The following is a 13398-nucleotide window of genomic DNA, read 5'->3' on the forward strand; positions in this document are numbered from 1 at the left end:
ATAGTAATGAAGAAGCTGTTTATTCAAGTCCTGTGTGTGAAGAAAAAGTTTTACGTGATCTTTGTTGATGAGTATCCTTCAATGGATAGAGAGGACAGTGGTAGAAAATATCTAGAGAAATCAGTGGGGAACTGTGAGCACGTTCTGCCATTTCCAAAATGTGATTGAAGCCTATAAATGACTGGTGGTTATTTAACACTTGACACATTCACGTGATGTTGGTTTAAAAACTATTCCAATGCAACCACTAATTCCACTTAAAATAATCAGTTTAATACTGCTTAGTAATGTAACAACAGCCATTGCATTCCAAGGGTAATTAATTGAATGTGAAACACTTTCATGATACTTTAAATACAAAAAGAGACAACTCCTAAATACAATTACTTCCTTATTTCACGCACAGATCATGAGGTTTCATGGCTCTGAAATGATTTTATGGAAGCTTTTAGATTAAATTCCCTACAGGTCCACACCAACCCTCTGAAGAGTAACCCATCCAAACCCCTTTTCCCTCTGACTAATGCACCTAATTGACCATTTAAGCATGGCCAATTCACCTAACCTGCACATCTTTGGACTGTGGGAGGAAACTGGAGCACCCAGAGGAAACCCACGCAGACAAGGGGAGAATGTGCAAATGCCACACAGTCACCCGAGGTTGTAATCAAACCCAGGACCCTGGTGCTGTGAGGCAACAGTGCTAACCACTGAACCACCATGCCATTTTAAATGACGCTAATAAAAGTCTGGTTGAACAGCATCAGTTCATTAGCTTTTGTTAAAACAATATATCTTCCTCAATTGTTAGATTTCATCGATTGCTCAATGAAAGTGAATAGTGGTCAACCCAAGGTAAGAGTGGTCAAATCTTAAGAACCTGTATAGATTACTATACTCCTGGTAGTATTTTATTCAAACAGTGGCTGGTGACGGGCTTAATAATGTAATGATAATTCAGTGCTTCCTGCACTTTGTGCAAGCACTTATAGCATAATCAATTCCTTTTAAATTATATTTCCACATTTCCAAGATGTAGCCATGACCATGACTTTTTTTTTCTCTGTATTACAAGACAGTGTCAAAGTTTGGTTCAACACTTCCAACAATCCCCAACATTTCACAAATGATCCCAAAAGAGAGTTTGTTGATTGTATCAAAGTTTCAGGCAAAGCCTGCAGATCGCCGAATGAGGGAACAGAAAGACAGACAGGCTATTGAGTCATTTGATCCTGCTTAGTCATTCAATGAGATTATGGTGACTCTGTACCTCAATTCCATTCATGTACCTTTGTTTAATGTCCTTTAGGGAAGAAAGATTGCCATTTATACCTGGTCTGGCCTACATGTGACTCCACATGTTTAGCACTATGGTCAATACTCTGAATAGGCTGAACAAGGCACTCAATGTTATCAAACTGTTCAGATCTTTAAAAGGAATGAAACCAGACAAACCACCTGGCATCAACCCAGGTGTTGGAAATGACAGTGGCAGCACAGCCCTATTGACCCTACAAAGACCTCCTTACTAACATCTGATGGTTTGGAACAGCTATCCCACAGACTAGTCAAGCAGCAGCCTGATATAGTGTCATATCCACTAATCGTGTCCATCACATGGTCAGTGGTCAGTGAATTGTGAATTAATGTAATTGATGCTGTTTTTAGTTTGCGTGATTCAGGTTAAAAGTAAAACTTCTGTTTAATCAGTTTAAATGTTAGTTTATTCAAAAGTATTACTGAAGATTTCTTAAGAATAAACAGATAAAGCTATTGACAGAAAAATTAGAAACCAAGTATAAAACATGCTCAAATAAGATAGGAAGAATAGTTATAAGAAGAAAGCCCAAACCCCAGGGTGGGGACTTGTTGCTCGAGATCCTTCTTGCTGAAGTCAAAAGGTTAACAGATCCAACAGCTATAATAGCTTCTCAAATTGAATAGTTGATGCTTTCTTTCACAGATGGACTAAGCAGGTCAGTAGGACTGTTTGCTGACGATTGAACAATGTTGACTACCATTCATGACTCCTTGAATATGGCAGCAGTCCTTATGCAGCAAGACTTGGGCAATGTTCGGGCTTATAAACAACAAAAAAAAATTATCGCCAGGCAATGACCGACTCCAACAAATGAGAATCTGACCATTTCCCCTTAACATTCAATAATACTACCATAGCCGAATCCCCCACTAACAGCATTTTGGGGGCTTCTATTGACAAGAAACTGAGCTGGGCCAGCTGTTTAAATAGTGTGGTTACAAGAACAGGTCAAAGATCAGGAATTCTGCAATGATTAACACATTTCCTAATTCCTCAAATTCAGCATTTGGAGGCGTGAGGGAAAGGGGCATGAGATAGAGCATACCACTGTGTAAAAAACGTTTCCTGATTTCAATCCTGAATGGCCGAGCTGTAATTCAAGAAATATTTCCCTTCATTCTGGATCTGCCCATTGAAAGAACTTTCTCCCCCTCACATTCATTGAATTCTTTATCGGTATTTTGAATTTCTCAAAAGGACCACCACTCAACCTTCTAAACCCAAGGAGGTACAAGCCTCCTTTACGCCACATTATGTAATCATATTATAACCCTTTAAGACCAAAACTTTTGATGAATTTACACCACAACCATTCCAAGGCTAATATATCCCTCAAAGTAAACATAGTACTCCAGTTGGGGCATGTTCAAGAATCGATACAACTGCAGCATAATTCCATTTGCATTCCAGTGCATTTGAGACACAAACATTCTATTACTCTCCTTAGCTACTTGTTACACTTACTCAGTTTTTAGTGTTATGAACTCAAGAAAGTTCTGGATTCAGAATTGGCTGGCTGACAGAAGGCAGAGAGTAGTTGTAGATAGAAAGTATTCTGCCTGGAGGTCAGTGATGAGTGGGGTCCCACAGGGCTCTGTTGTTGGGCCTCTGCTCTTTGTAGTTTTTATAAATGCCTTGGATGAGGAGGTTGAAGGGTGGGTTAGTAAATTTGCAGATGACACAAAGGGTTGGGAGGTGCCGTTGATAGTATCAAGGGCTACTGCAGGCTGCAGCACAGCATTGACAGGATGCAGAGCTGGGCTGAGAAATGGCAGATGGAGTTCAACCTGGATAAATACAAAGTGATGCATTTTGGAAGGTCGAACTCAAATGCTGAATATCAGGTTAAAGACAGGATTCTTGGCAGGGTGGAGGAACAGAGGGATCTGGGTGTGCAAGTACATAGATCCCTCAAAGTTGCCACCCAAGTGGATCGGGTTGTTAAGAAAGCATATGGTGTTTTGGCTTTCATTAACAGGGGGATCGAGTTTAAAAGCCGTGAAGTTTTACTACATCTCTATAAGTCCCTGGTGAGACCACACTTGGAATACTGTGTCCAGTTCTGGTCGTCCTACTATAGGAAAGATACAGAGGCTTTGGAGAGGGTGCAAAGAAGGTTTACCAGGATGCTACCTGGACTGGAGGGCTTGCCTTATGAAGACAGGTTAAATAAGCTCGGAGTTTTCTCTCTGGAAAGGAAGAGGAAGAGAGGAGACCTGATTGAGGTGTACAAGATAATGAGAGAAATAGATAGAGTCAATAGCCAGAGACTTTTCCCCAGGGCAGGACTGACTGGCATGAGGGGTCATAGTTTTAAGACATTAGGAGAAAGGTATAGAGGAGACGTCAGAGGCAGGTTCTTTATGCAGAGAGTTGTGAATGTATGGAATGCGTTGCCATTGGTGGTGGAAGCAGAGTCATTAGGGACATTTAAGCGACTGCTGGACATGCTCATGGATAGCAGTGAGTTGAGGGGTGCGTAGGTTAAGTTATTACAATTTACATTAGGTTTGAACCTTGGCACAACATCGTGAGCCAAAGGGCCTGTTCTGTGCTGTACTTTTCTATGTTCTAAAGGAACAGGAGTGGATCTTATAGTCCATTGAGCCTGATCATCAATATGATCAAACTGATTGTAGATATCGACATCATTTTTTTGCTTCCTCCCATGATTCCCTGGGAAAGCAAAAAATCTATCTATTCCAAACTTAAACATATTCAACTATGCACCATCCATAAACCTCTCAGGCAGACAATTCCAAAAATTTACAATACTTTCACAGGAAGTAATCTCTCCTCACTTCAGTCCTAAATGATTATCTCCTTATCCTGAGAATATGTCCTTAACCAAAAATAACAAATCTCTTCACTTCTACCCTGTCAAAGCCACTCAGATTCTTGTATGTTTCAATAAGATCGAATGACAAGAAATCTTTTAAAGATATGAGTACAGGGACATTCAACCCTCCCACTTTTTCCATGGTTTCTACCTTTCCACAGTGCGTACATCCGCAATTGAATGCGATTTGCCATAGTTTCGCACTGAGTATAGATGCCAGGTTATAAGTCAATCTTTAAAGCTTCAAAACCTCCTCCAAAGTAAGTCATTCATTATCCTGAAATGGAAATATATTGCTGTTCCTTCAGTGGTGCTGTGTCAAAATTCTGGAACACATGGAGTTATAGATCTCCCTACACCAAAAGGATTGCAGCAATTCAAGAAGGCAGCTTACCACCACCTACTCAAGGGCAACAAAGGATGGACAATAAATATTGGCCCAGACAGCAATGCCCATGACCTATATGTGAATTAAAAGAAGGTGGATCAATATAAAGGTGATCCACCAGAATGGGTGTGGACAATCACCATTTTGAAATACCAAACATCACAAAGAGTGTCGTAAAAGTTTGTACAATTTTGCAAAACAGCTTTTTTCTCTTTCTTGATTCTACTTGCCAAGCTATAAGTTATTGGTAAGTAAAGCATGCATTCGTGGGGTGAACATTTGAGGCTAAATACTAACGCGAGCATAGCATGTCATGGAGAGGGTGGTCAAGTATTAAGTAAACACTGAGGCATGACGTTTGAGGATGGAGAAATTGGGTCAGCTTGTACAATGGGTCAACTTATATATTGTGATTTATGGTACACTGTTTGCATCTCTGGGCAATTTACTGATCCCATCCGTGCAATTTATTGCACATCCTAACTTAGTATCATTTTGCAAACACGGAGACTTGGAGAGTGAGAATGGAGTCCAATATGGGCCAATTAATGTTGCTGCAGGAAACATTGCAAGGTGGTCATAATTGTTTATCTGGATGTAGAAATTGCTGTTGATGTTGCAAAATTGCTTTAAAAACTAATTTTTAGCTTTTTAATCATTATTTTGCTCATCTTTACTGGTAATGTTATCACCTTTAATTGATTTTTAGGTCAAACAGGAATTCCCTGGTTATTTTCTAAGTAGTAGGCAGGAAATATCTAATGTAAGTTCTAATGTTGAAGCCATTTAAATTCTTATTTGTCTCATGACAGGAATATAAAGCATACAATGCAAAAAAATACAAAGCGTGTCCTGTCTCCCTATTAATTTATGTATGAAAGTGATATACAGGAGGAGGTGAATCACACTGAGATTATTCCAACCCAGAATGAGTCACAAGTTAAAAAGACTTGGAGACAAGTTGATGCGTGGGCAGCAATACTGTGAGGACCTCCATTTCAGTGCCTGTAGGCAAACCCCTTGTTCTTCCAGAAGAAGTTGCACATCTCCAGTTTCTGTTTTGGATTTTATTGTCAAGCCACAAATGATTTTTAACATTCATAGATTGCCCTCAAGCATGATGAAGGTCTCCTTAATCATTGCTAATAAGCAATGCTGCCACTATGATCTGCATGTTATTATATATCCCTGACATGTAAATAATTAATAAAGAGTTCGCGACAGAAGTAGAAAGTTGTCAATTCCATGGCAGATAAAGTTATTGTTACATTTATTTAGTGCTTATTTAGTTACTGTTGTGGTAGCAAGAACCCCACGCTAGGAATGAAGTGATTAAATAATCTTGATTTAAGTGATATCGTTTGAAATGCTCATCCTGTTCCTGAGAAGGAAAATAGTGTCTCAGTTTAACATGCCTCCATATTTCAAAAGACACAGAGTCATAGAGATGTATAGCATGGTCCAACTCATCCAAGCCGACCAGATATCCTAACCTAATCCAGTCCCATTTGCCAGCACTTGGCCCATATCCCTCCAAACCCTTCCTATACAAAAACCCATCCAGATGTCTTTTAAATGTTGCAATTGTACCAGCATCCACCATTTCCTCTGGCAGCTCATTCCATATACGCACCACCCTCTGCATGGAAAAGTTGGCCTAAAGGTACCTTTTATATTTTTCTCCTCTCACCTGAAACCTATGCCCTTTAGTTCTGGACTCCCCACCCCAGGGAAAAGCCCTCATCTATTTATCCTATCCATACCCTCATGATTTTATAAACCTCTATAATGGCACCCCTCAGCCTCCAACGCTGCAGAGAAAACAGCCCCAGCCTATTCAGCTTCTTCCTATAGATCAAATCCTCCAACCCTGGCAACATCCTTGTAAACCTTTTCTGAACCCTTTCAAGTTCCACAACATTCTTCCAATAGGAGGGAGACCAGAATTGCAACAATGGTCAGACCCACGTCCTTACAGCTGCAACATGACCTCTCAACTCCTATAATCAATGCTCTGACCAATACAGAAAAGCATACCAAACGCCTTCTTCACTATCATATCTACCTATGACTCTACTTTCAAGGAATTATGAACCTGCACTCCAAGGTCTCTTTGCTCAGCAACACTCCTCAGGACTTTACCATTAAGTGTACAAGTCCTGCTAAGATTTGCTCTTCCAAAATGCAGCACCTCACATTTATCTAAATTAAACTCCATCTGCCACTCCTTGGTTGATTGGCCCATCTGATCAAGGTCCCATTGTACTCTGAGGTAACCTTCTTTGCTGTCCACTACACCTCCAATTTTGATGTCATCTGTGAACTTACTAACCATACATCCTATGTTTCTATCCAAATAATTTATATAAATGATGAAAAGAAATGGACCCAGCACTGATCATTGTGCCATGCTGCTGGTCAGAGGCCTCCAGTCTGAAAAGCAACCCTCCTGCCGTCTTCTACCTTTGAGCCAGTTCTTTATCCCTATAGCTAGTTCTCCCTATATTCTGTGACAACTCTATTCAAAAAGGAATGGAGGTAAAATGCAGGAAACTATAGGCAGATTAACTTAACATCTGTTATTTGAAAAGTATTGGAAACAATTATTAAAGAAGCAATAGCAGAACATTTGAAAATCATAAAGAAATGAAGCAGTTAGTATAACTTCACTAAAGGGAAATCATGTCTAATTTTATTAGAGTTTTTGATGAAGTCTCAACCACGTGGACCAAGGGGAACCAGTAGATGTGTTGTATTTCAACTTCCAGAAAGCATTCAACAAGATACGTCACAAAAAATTAAGTGAAGAGATGCTTGAAAGAAGGGTCACTGGACTCGAAGCACACCACTGGTTACAGGCCTCCAGTCTAAGAAACAACCCTCCATCACCATCCTCTGTCCTCTAGCTTTGAGCCAGTTCTGTATCCAAATAGCTAGTTCTCCCTATACTCCATGAAATCTAACCTTGCTAACCAGTCTCCCATAGGGAACCTTGTCGAATGCCTTACTGAAGTCCAAATAGATCATGTCTACAGCTCAGGCCTCATCAAACCTCTTTGTTACTTCTTCAAAAAACTCAATCAAGTTTGTGAGACATGATTTTCCACGCACAAAGGCATGCTGACTACCCCCAGTCAGTCCTTGCCTTTCCAAATACAGGATTCCCTCCAACAACTTGCCCACCACCAATGTCAGGCTCACCGGTCTATAGTTCCCTGGCTTTTCTTTATCATCTTTCTTAAATGGTGACATCATGTTAGCCAACTTCCAGTCTTGGCACTCACTTGTGACTATCAACAATACAAATATCTCAACAAGGGACCCAGCAATCATTTCCCTAGCTTCCCTAGTCATCCAACATTCCCTACACCTACCAGCCTTTCCTTTCACCCTAATTGGAATATACTGACTCTGGACTCTCGTCATCTTATTTTTGAAGGCATCTCATTTTCCAGCCATCCCTTTACCTGCGATCACCTACCGTCAATCAGCTTAGTACCATCAAACTTAGCCTTCCTCCAATTTAGAACTTTAACTTTTAGATTCGGTCTATCCTTTTCCATCACTATTTTAAAACTAATAGAATTATGGTCCCAGTCCCCAAAGTGCTCACCCGCTAACACCTCAGTCATCTGCCCTGCCTTATTTCCCAAGAGTAGGTCAAGTTTTGCACCTTCTCCAGTAGGTACATTCAGATGCTGAATCAGGAAATTTTCTTGTACACAAATTCCTCTTAACAAATTGGGCGGCACGGTGGCACAGTGGTTAGCACTGCTGCCTCACAGCGCCAGAGACCCGGGTTCAATTCCCGCCTCAGGCGACTGACTGTGTGGAGTTTGCACGTTCTCCCCGTGTCTGCGTGGGTTTCCTCCGGGTGCTCCGGTTTCCTCCCACAGTCACAAAGATGTGCAGGGCCAGGTGAATTGGCCATACTAAATTGCCCGTAGTGTAAGTTAAGGGGTAAATGTAGGGGTATGGGTGGGTTTCGCTTCGGCGGGGCAGTGTGGACTTGTTGGGCCGAAGGGCCTGTTTCCACACTGTAATCTAATCTAAAATTCCTCTCCATTTAACACTTAATACTATGGCAGTCCCAGTCTATGTTTGGAAAGTTAAAATCCCCTATCATAACCACCCTATTATTCTTACAGATAACTGAAATCTTCTTACAAATTTGTTTCTCAATTTCCCACTGTCTATTAGGGGGTCTATAATACAATCCCAATAAGGTGATCATCCTTTTCTTATTTCTCAGTTCCACCCAAATAACTTCACTGATATATTCCCAGGAATATTCTTCCTAAGTATAGAAGTAATGTTATCTCTTCTCAAAAACGCAACACCCCCTCCTCTCTTGCCCACCCTTTCTATCCTTCCTATAACATTTGTATCCTGGAACATTAAGCTGTCAGTCCTGTCCATCCTTGAACTACGTTTGTGTAATTGCTATGATGTCCCAGTGCCATGTTCCTAACCATGCCCTGAGTTCATCTGCCTTCCCTGTTCGACCTCTTACATTGAAGTAAATGCAGTTTAGTTTATCTACCTTGTTCTCTGCTTTGTTCCTGCCTGCCCTGACTGCTTGACTTGCTCCTTTTTCCAACTCTACCAGTTTCAGATTGATCTTTCCTCACTATTTCCCTGGGTTCCACTGTGGCTCTGGAGTTATACGTAGGCTCGAAAAGGTAAAAGGCAGCAGATTTCATTTCCTAAAGGATATTAGTAAACTAGATGGGATTTTCAACAGAAGTTAAATGGTCACCACTAGGCAAGCTTTAGTTTTAAATTCCAGATTTGTATTTAATTTGAGTTTTAAAAGATGTTCCTAAAGTGATAACCTGGGACTGTGGATTATAAGCCCAGGGATATTGTCACCACATCATCACTCCCACCTTTGACAAATTGACTGAAGGAAAAAAAAAGCACAAGTCTGAGTTAAAGATGCTGATGGTTCACTTCACTCAGCACCACAAGTGATGGCCCACAATAGCCAGGCTGCTGTAAAAACTTGAAAATAAATGTGTTCCCTCCAGCTGCAACTACATGTTTCCATTATCTGCACCCATGAAGACATAGGGAACTGCTTGGCAAATGGATATTCCCAAATTAATAATATAAAATTCGCAACATGCAGACAAGTTTAGGTGCACATCATCAGTGAGAGTTTATACTGAGAGTATTAAAGGTGGCAAACCCGGTGAAAGGCTTGTGCCCAATATGTCGATTCTCATGCTCCTCGGATGCTGCCTGACCTGTGCTTTTCCAGCACCACACTCTTGACTCTGATCTCCAACATCTGCAGTCCTCATTTCCTTCTGAAAACTACATTAATATGGGTCGCATTGTGCTGATGTTAGAGAGGGTAAAGGCATTTGTGAAATTGAGGAAGTTTCCATATGAGTGAGCAGCTGAATGAGATAAAAGTGTATTTGCATATTTAAATTCACTCATGGGATGTGGGCATTGCTGGCAGGGGCCAGCATTTATTGCCCCATCCCTATTTGCACATAAGTAGCTGAAAAGACATTATTTGGCAATTTACTTTGACAAACTCCATCACAATGTTAAGTAATTTCCTCATTGAGGGAGGACACTTCCTAGCAGTAGCAAGTCCATTGACCTGCTTTACCACCTCTTTCTCACAGCCCTTTTGTGGACTGTGTCCATTGTGGTTTCTCTGATAGTGACTTACAGCTCAGTCTGAGAGAGGAACTGTTCTCCTTCCGTCTCTGAATTCCTCCACCAGCAAAAATTTTGACTAAAACTTTCTTGCACATTAGACTTTTAAGAAACTGCACATTTAACCTCTGTCCCCATTTTCCACAATACTGTTGGCCAGTCCCAGCCCAGAACTAGTTACAACTTTTGAAAAGATATTTAAACCCTTTGGTAGCTTTTGCCATTAATAGAAAGGTGAATGAGGTGACACCCAAAATGAAATGGAAGGAACCCTCATGTAGGTCTATCAAAGAGAGGATACAGCCAAATATTGGAGCAATACAATCTCCTGTTACAGTGTCCGTCAGGAACTGAAATGTCTACACATATTATTTCTCTAACACAGTGAAGTAGGTGCAGCTCTGTCAGTCAATCATTCTAAAAATGTACATGTCAGCAAAAAACAAACATGCTACAGAAATGAACTGATCACCAGAACCTTGACATAAATTGCTTTTTCCTTAGCAAGTGACATATAGAGGTATAAAGAGTGCTTCACACACACAGCTTTTGGAATATGTCATAATTTCTTGGTTGCCTGAATATTTCAGCTGTGCCTTTGTTTGTAACGTGTGTGAAAGGTGGGTGGAAGAAGAATGTTACTAGCATCTGCTCAATATTTCAATCAGGTAAATGCAGTTGGGAAGTATACTCTCATCTCTAAGATGTACTATGGAGTGTGAGATTGAGGGGAGGAAGAAATACAAGAGAAGGAAATACCCAGTTCCACACTATCATGCAAAGTTAACGAATTTCATTCTGGATGGTTGCATTTTGCATTTCGGTTCAAGGTATGCCTTCATGTTGCATTTCCCCATGAATGGGGAAGCAGGGGTTTCAATCATATGTGATGCCCAGTTTTAAATAACTTATTGCTGCACTGTCTTTGGACTAACATGAAATAAATTACCACTTGCGCTAGAACAAGAAACCTATTATACTTTTAAAGTCTATTTATAATAAAAAGAAGAAACTTTTATTTATGTAGCATTTGTCATAAATATCAGGGCATGCCAAAGTACTTTATACCAAATTAAATATTTTGGGTATTATAGTCATCGTTTTAATTAGGGAACATGGTATACATGGTTCCCTAAAGACAACAATAAAATAATGACCAAGAAAGATTTGCTCTTTCCAGTGATATTCAGAACTCTCTTGCTGTTTTTGAATGTAGATCTTTAACATTCCACTTGATGGAGAAAATAGGTTGAACATCCCATCCAAACTGGAACATTAAATTGCTCAAGTCTCTAGAGTAAGGTTGTGAACCCATAGCCTTTTGACTGTGTTTGGATAGAAGCTATAATAATGTGCTTCTTAAATTGCTCTAGTCATGGGACACAAAAACAGAAAGTACCTGTGAAAGTCAGTAGGTCTGGCACTGACCTACTGAGTGGGAAGAAAGCAGAGTTAATGTTTTGAGTTTGGTGACTCATCATTGGAATAGTTGTGTGACCTCTCCCATGACCACACACATGTTGGAGGCATCATACAACCAATTCAACAAAGACATTGTAGATAGAAAACTGTTGTCCTTTGAAATCATAATGTGGCAGCACCGTGGAGCTGAGACTGAGTATTGAAGAACTGTAGAGAAGCATATCTATCAAAAGAGGAACACAGGAATGTCCCAGGCTGCTAAAAGCTGCTAAAATCCATGGGAAGCCATAGAAAAGGAATTTGCAGAAAGGTCACAGCTGAAAGCACTGGCAGAAAATGGCTGCAAAATTTACTTTCCTAGCAGTGGTCAAAATGAAAGATGATGTGATATGAACTATCAGTTTTTCCACTTGCAGCGCCAAAATTACAAAATTATAACAGAATCAATTAACAAGCCAGTGTACCTACAAGTAGCAACACTTTGATCACTATCGGGAAGAGGCTATTATAAGGTGTATTCTGCCGTTAATCTCTTGAAAGAACAGAAAAACCACGCTGCAGAAATTTTTTAAATCTTGAAGGCGTGCCTTGAACCTAAATTGAATGTAACTTATAAATGGCATTTGTTCAACATAAGAGCTCAAGGTGAAAAATAGCCTATTGATAGATGTGTGACTACATTAGCAGAGCTCACAGATTCATGTGAATTCAGCAACTGAAAGATGATCTCATCAAAGACAAAGTTATCTTAGAATTAAGATATCGTCTATACAATCTGACTGCTAAAGAAGGAGAAAGCAACTCTGGAAGAAGTTATAAACAAGTCCAGAATCTCTGTGCTTGTCAATTAACAGCTATCAAATATATGGGAGAATGGACAAGAATGTCCATAGTGTGGAATTACAGCCCATTCCTGTCCACTTTGTTTAAAATTAGCTCAAACCTTTCAAGCACAACAATATGGAGGAAAGTAACAAAGAAAGGACATCAGAAAGATCAAGACCAAGAACAAGTTAAATATTGCCGAGATCATCATATTAAAGACAAAAATTGCATGCCCAGTCTGGGGAAAACAGTGTTATGATTACAAATAACTAAATTAAGTATAGAGCTAGCAATCCTCAAAAAGGTATAGAGGTGATTGGCATAAAGATGGAAGACGATAGCTAAAACTAATCAAGCAGTGACACTACAGAGATATCAGAAGAAGGTTCAGATGATTTAGAATAGATCTTAGAGCAAGTTGGCAATGATAGATCTAAAGTAGACAAATGGTTTGCAACTATTATGATGATGGGAGCAAAATGAGAGTACCAGGAAGTGTCAGATAGACACTGGTGCTTCCCACAAGTCCAACCTCACAGATGTGTGTAAAGTTACAGCAGATGGTGATCCGAAAATAAACCTCCAAAAGGTAAAATGGTGACAAACGATGTTCCAGTAGAGGGGACAAATTACTCTGAGAGATTCATGGAATGACAAGCCTGATAATCTGGAATTCCAGATACTTGGCACAAACTTAAGCCATGCGCCCCAGCAGGAGCAAAGTAAAAGCTCAGCCTAGCCAGCCTGAATGTGCCGGATCAGCATTTTATAGACCACATCGACTGAAAAACAGTCAAACAGATAAATCAAAAAGGGTCTGGCTGCTGGACTACAAAAGAAATGCGATGTCAGAGTAAAAAATCAGAAGGGTTGGCTTGCTGGATAAAGCTAATGAACTAAAGGAAAACGACATCGAATTCTGCAAAA

This window comes from Chiloscyllium plagiosum, chromosome 2 (genome assembly GCF_004010195.1).
Source record: "Chiloscyllium plagiosum isolate BGI_BamShark_2017 chromosome 2, ASM401019v2, whole genome shotgun sequence".
NCBI classification, from domain to species: domain Eukaryota; kingdom Metazoa; phylum Chordata; class Chondrichthyes; order Orectolobiformes; family Hemiscylliidae; genus Chiloscyllium; species Chiloscyllium plagiosum.